General features: G+C 38.0%; 1 protein-coding gene across 5 annotated transcripts in view; it reads left to right on the top strand.

Moving 5' to 3' along the window:
• The window catches only part of LOC117171991 (voltage-dependent T-type calcium channel subunit alpha-1G-like), a 206,904-nt gene that overhangs the window by 28,213 nt on the left and 172,567 nt on the right, over positions 1 to 6,124 (top strand). The window lies entirely within an intron of this gene.

The raw sequence follows: 6,124 nt of genomic DNA, 5'->3' as shown, positions 1-6,124 counted from the left end.
CTGCTTACTCTGAGAGGTCGCCTGGTATCCCAGAGTCACCGTTCTAGACACCTCACCCAGGTGCCATTCAGCTTTCGGCACGGTCTTCACACCTCCGCTTGGGGGTTAGTTCCTTCGGGAGCACCCCTGGACAATTGTCCGCGACTGCCTATTTATTTTTGTAACCATATTCAGCAGAAACCCTTGGTACAGGGACCCTCTATCCGCAACCCGAGGACTCGTTCGGTGGCTTTGTCATAGGCCCTTCGGTTTGATTCTATATATATATAAGCGGAAAGATTGTCATGAATGGAAGTCATATAAACCCTTAGGGGACACATTTTGAAGAAAGAATATATTTCTCCTATGTTTTAACCACATTTGACAATGATTGTTTATTGATGACTTGCATTACTTTTGCCGCCTAGAAGCTTTATAAGAAAGGATTTCTTGCAAAAAGGGTGTCCTGTGTTTTTCAACGACCGCAAGTAGATGCGGATTTTATATTAGGAAATCGAGGTCAACGTGTTCTATTGTATCTTTGACAGATGCGACTTAAATCAAGCTAAACCGGCTAGTGGTTCGTTCAGGTACCACGAATGTTTAAAGGAAGCTTCTGTATATTACTTTTAAAACTTTAAGTTTAAGTTCCATGCACTGCAGCAAATATTGTGAAATATATAGACCATTCAGGGTTACCAAAGTCGGATACTGACAGGCAAACCTATTCTTCAGGTACACCATGACGATGAATATATTAAATTGATGGATTTAATTGATTTTTAACGATCTGACCGTAAACTGGCCTCGGAAAATATATATTTTTATTAAATAAATAATTTTGCATATCTGCCTAACTCTATGGTAAGCTCAAAGAGGACACATTTTAATTCCCATCTTTGTATTCGAGCCCAAAAATACTAAAGTTAGAAGAAGAAGCTCTCTATAATTACGTCGAGCTAGGAATGCAGAAGATTGATCTTTAATGAACTTGAGCAAATTTGGTCGAATCGGCATCAGAAAATCAGATATTTGCTTATCTTCCGTAACATTTTCATTGTAATCTTGATCTATAAATTTTCATAATACTCGAAAATTCTGGAACAATATAATGTTTCTGCCTACGCGTATTTTTAAAGTCAAGATCGGTAACAATTTTCCGTCTCAGTCAAAAGTCAAAGGACCGTTGGGTTTAGTATCTTAAAAATACGTTATTCTAGCATTTATTGAGTTTAATAAGCTGATTGAATGTTTAGGTTAGAGCTTCATCCCAACAGTCTTGAAGTTTAGCTATTTTGTTGATGGTTAAAAAAGTATCTTTCTCAACTAATAAATCAACTTTTTGGTTTCACATATTCATTTCTCTTGGTATAAACGTATTCTCTTTCCGCTAAAAATGGAACTGTTTAAATGAAAATTAATTTATTTTTCTTGAGAATTCAACCATTTTCTTGAAATTTGGTGTTCGTTTTTGTTTAATTAAATGGACCTCTTTTTTATTGAAAATAGAAATGTTGTGGGTTGAAATACCATCTATTAAATTTTTAATTAAAAATCGAAAGTTGCTCTACATAGTCAGTTATTTTTTCGTTTTGGTTACAAATTCAATGTTTTATTTGAAAATTCATCTTTTTGGATTAAAATGTAAGCATTTTCCTGAAAGCATTCACATGATCATGCCGACCGGCCGCGATGTGACAGATCCGAATCTTTAACAAAAGAGCGAGAATTAGATGTAATGTAAGCCGTCGTGGAAGATCCTGATTTTAGTATGAGAAAGAACACAAATACGGTTGATTCTGGCAAATCAACCGTTCGCCGAGTGCTGCAAAGAAAAAATTGTCAATATTGGAGCGACACTCAACCTCACTGGATGAGTGAGCGTCATACTTATTAGCGTCAAAAGACCAATGTCTGATCAATGATCAGACCAGAGGCTATATGGCAATATGTTCCAGGAGTGAACAATCATCCAGCCGACGACGCTTAAGAGGAATATCACATGCGCAATTAGAAGGTCATCGGATTTGGTGGAAAGAACCAGCTTCGTTGGCCAGCTTGTCATATTACGTCTGTCATGCTTATTTTGGCTGTACGGCGTTTGATTGGACATATGCAAAGAGATTATTTTTTCGAGGACATCCGTAGGGTTCAGAAGGTTTATTGCATTGCAGCAAGTGGTTCATTGTTAAAAAAATTCACGTTTCCTGGATGAAGAGAGATTTTGAGAATTGGAGTTAGGAAAGATTTCAAAAATTAAGGGAAAGGATTTGGAGCGTCGAGAATCGGGAGAAGTCAATTATGGGCAAACGAGTAAAGTATAAGAAAATTGATTTATTAACCAACGCAACGTATCTGGGTGCAGAGAGCACAAGACTAGATTCTTGGTGCCCAGGTTTTGGGTATTAGGACTAGGAAGTGGTGCTCTCCCCATTCCTCGTCCTGAGTTCGCAGAATCTTGTCGTTGCGAGGTGATTATAACTTTGTTATAGAGTTCGTTTAGCGTATGCCGTCTTCAACTACGATGAGCATTGCCCGTACATTATAACCAAAGGTTCTACAATGTCAGTTCTGATGATTTGGAATAGGCATCACTTCATGATGCATGGTGGCCCTCAACTCACACTCTCATATCTTCGGAGAAGATACTTAATCTCATCGGGTCGTTCTGCAGTAAAACGAGTGCCGAGTCGTTGCGTCACTTGCGCTCGACATCGAGCCTTACCTTGTACTCAGGTAATAGCCCCTTCACAGTCCTTCAGTGTTAAAGAAACGAGTTGAGAGGAAATCACTACATTTCTGACGCAGGAGGAAGTCTCTTTGAACTCACACGTGATACAATCTGGGTCGGACGACGCGAATGATTTGGTGGCATAAACTCCAACGCAAATTTTTAACAGATCTTCGATACGCACGGCAATACGAACTACTTATGTGTTCGTGTCACGTCACGAACGTGGGTGTCAAGATACCCCATAACCATACGGCCCTGCGAACCCAGGACTACGAGTGGGGAGAACACTACTTCCTAGTCCTAATACCAAAAACCTGGGCACAAAACACCCAGTCTTGTGCACTCCGCACTCCTGCCACGTTGGTACCTCTCCGCGGACACAAGTGTCATCCACGAGCGCTATCGGGCTCACAGCGCGGACAACGTCGTCGAGATTCACCATCGCTTCCAGGCTCACAGGTTCCCCTAACTATTCGTAAGTTGGTTTAATAAACCACATGTTCATTTAAGTTAGTTTAGCAATATTGACTTGACCTGCTTCTCGACACTTCAAATCCTTCCCATCCTTTAATTTGTAAGATCCTTAAAAAATATGGCGCCCTGTTCAAAATCCCACAATTCCTCCTATATTGATCATACAATTCGAGAAATGAAGTCGTTTAAAATGATGAATAAAAAAAAGGAAGAATTAACAATGCATGTGTGCTATGATAGAAATTTTTAAATATAAACTATGTAAATTTTGATAATTTTGGGAAAGAAAAAGTTGTCCTTTAAAGAATGTAATTAAAATTAGTGTTTGAGAATTTTTTACTGATTTATAGAAAAAGTGCGGGTAGAAATATATTTAGATCGGGAAATTGCGTGCTCGCAAGCTCTGCCGCTTCTAATAAACAAAAGTGAAGGGTTTTAAAGTCAAGATTAAAAACACAACAAGTATAAAGATGAAAAAAGGAGTCAGTCATAGAAAAAAACTAGACAACAATTAACGAAAATGATATGAAATAGAAGCCAAGCGGCGTCAATCACAGAAAATGGCGCACGAAATCACCATTTTAGTGCCGCCAGACAAACAACCCCAAACGTTTCCGAACTTAGCGGATAATTCCACTGCATGGTTAGGCCACGCTCATCTCTTAGTAGTAAAAGCCGAAACGCTCAGTTCAGTGAAAGTACCAGTTTTTATTCAACTATAGGAAACCCTGAGCTAGTTTGTAAAATTATGAAAAAGTATTTAAAGAATCGAATGTATCTAAGATCGGGACGATTAAAAGTTATTCCGAAAATGGCTAACCGGTTGAAAATACAAGATAAATTAGGGAAAATAATGCAACTCCTCAAATTATAATCGAAACAGGTAACGCACAAGAAAATTAAAATAATTTAGAAAACTAAATTATTGAAAAAGAAATCAGAATGAAAGCAAAAGAATCAAACGTAGAATTCATAATGGTGCAAAATAGTGAAGCAGAATGGATGGTGCTACAATCAATTCAAGCGACAGGTGAAATCTCAAGAACGAAAAGACTAACAAAAACAACATACAGATATTACGCCAAACCCACACAGATAACACGGTACCCCACACATACAAGACATTGGTTTACTGTCTCCTAATTCCGAGAATACGTTAGGAAGTTGGAGAACAGATGCAGAGCATTGTAGTACATTAGAAAACCAGGCATTAGAAACGAGCAGAATATATAAAGAAATTGAAGACAAGAGAAAATAACTCGGTAGATTAGAAAGAGACAAAGAGTGATTAAAATCGAGTGGGTTGGACCAAGAAGAAACTCTTATGAAGCAGAAAGAAAAAATAGACAGAGAAAGAGCAGATAAAGAAAGATTAGATCGCGATACTCCTTACCGTAATAGGTGCAAAGGCTATCACCTACGAGAAAATCAAATTTACTTCAATTCCCACCGGTCTTGCAAGGCAGAATAGATCAAAGTAGAGATCGATAGAGAAAGAGAGGACATAATTAATCAAGATAATTGGCAACATTTGAAGCAATTTATTGAAGATTTTAAAGACAGGTATTTAAATGAGAGGTACTCGGAGATCATTAGAAATAAAATAAAATATTTTAAACAGAAAAAGATCAAGATATTTCATCCAAAATTTGATGTAGAATAATATCTTTAGACTTGACGTTAATTGGTACATTAAGATACCTGGCAGTCGATTTAAAGTAAGCCATAAGGTCCTTGTTAGGCTTTATTGGAAGACCGACTTGAACTTCACTGAATCTCGCCAAAATCTCAAAAGACTGCGAAAGCGCTTCACTTTGGGCCTCCGACACCACTTGACGTAAAAGTTTTACGAGCCCTGAAGGTAGAGCAGGTTAATTCAACGAGGTCACGAGAACTACTGATCTCATTATTGGCACCAGCCTTAGTATTCTCGTTAAAACAATTTCTCAATGAGGAGAAATAGGAAAAGTTGTTTCAGTCTACATTATATTGTTACATTATATTATTTCTGGTATATAAACCGTACTGCTATTCCCTGACGCAGATTTCGCACTAGTAGTCAAAAATATTTATCCCCTGCAGACATAATCAATCTTCCGTATTTGAAAATTTTCGAGAGTTTATTTGCGATGCCAATATTAGCGCAGTTTACGTGGATGAGAATGCCACACTTCAAACAGGCTAGAACCTTAGAACCACCCCTCCAAATCACTGCGTTGCACTCCGGACACGTTCCCATTCTAATGCATATGAAATGTGATAAAAATGATAGTTTTAAAAAGGTTTTCAATGATTAGAAACAATTTTTTGAATTAACGAAAAGTTCAGTCACTAACAAACCTCCCACAAGCACTTTTACGACATATCAACTTTAAGCACAACAAAAAACGTAGATACTCAAGGAATTTCAAAAATCTGAAACAAAGCGAATTGAGACGTCCATATTTGGCCAAATCTATATAGCTTGATTGTCAGAAGCTTTGAATTTTTTATTGTGTTATGTTAAATCATCAGTTTTGGACGTACTTTCTAACCCTTTTCGTAAATGTTCTATCAGATGTTATGCACTCAGTCACATACTGAATAGGGGGCGCAGTCTGCCTTGCCCATTAAATCTTCTTGTTGAGTTGATGCGAGCATCTTCTGGTCTTTTAATGCTACGACAGTCGTAGCCATCGATTAGAATCAGCTAGAGCTCTCTTAGACCCATAAGCTAAACAATTAATGATCCAGAGGAGGTCTCCTCCAGGATATTCTCACGAAGGAAGGCATGCATTTTATCAAAATTTCAAGGATCAGCAGGAACCTGTTTGTTATTGTTCCTTCTCGTCCTGACATCACGGTCCTCATCTAGTTTCATTAGGTTTGAATGAATCCATCCATCCATCCATCCATCCATCCATCCATCCATCCATCCATCCATCCATCCATCCATCC

This window comes from Belonocnema kinseyi, chromosome 4 (assembly GCF_010883055.1).
Source record: "Belonocnema kinseyi isolate 2016_QV_RU_SX_M_011 chromosome 4, B_treatae_v1, whole genome shotgun sequence".
Lineage (NCBI taxonomy): Eukaryota > Metazoa > Arthropoda > Insecta > Hymenoptera > Cynipidae > Belonocnema > Belonocnema kinseyi.
This window is presented reverse-complemented; position numbering and strand designations above follow the sequence as displayed.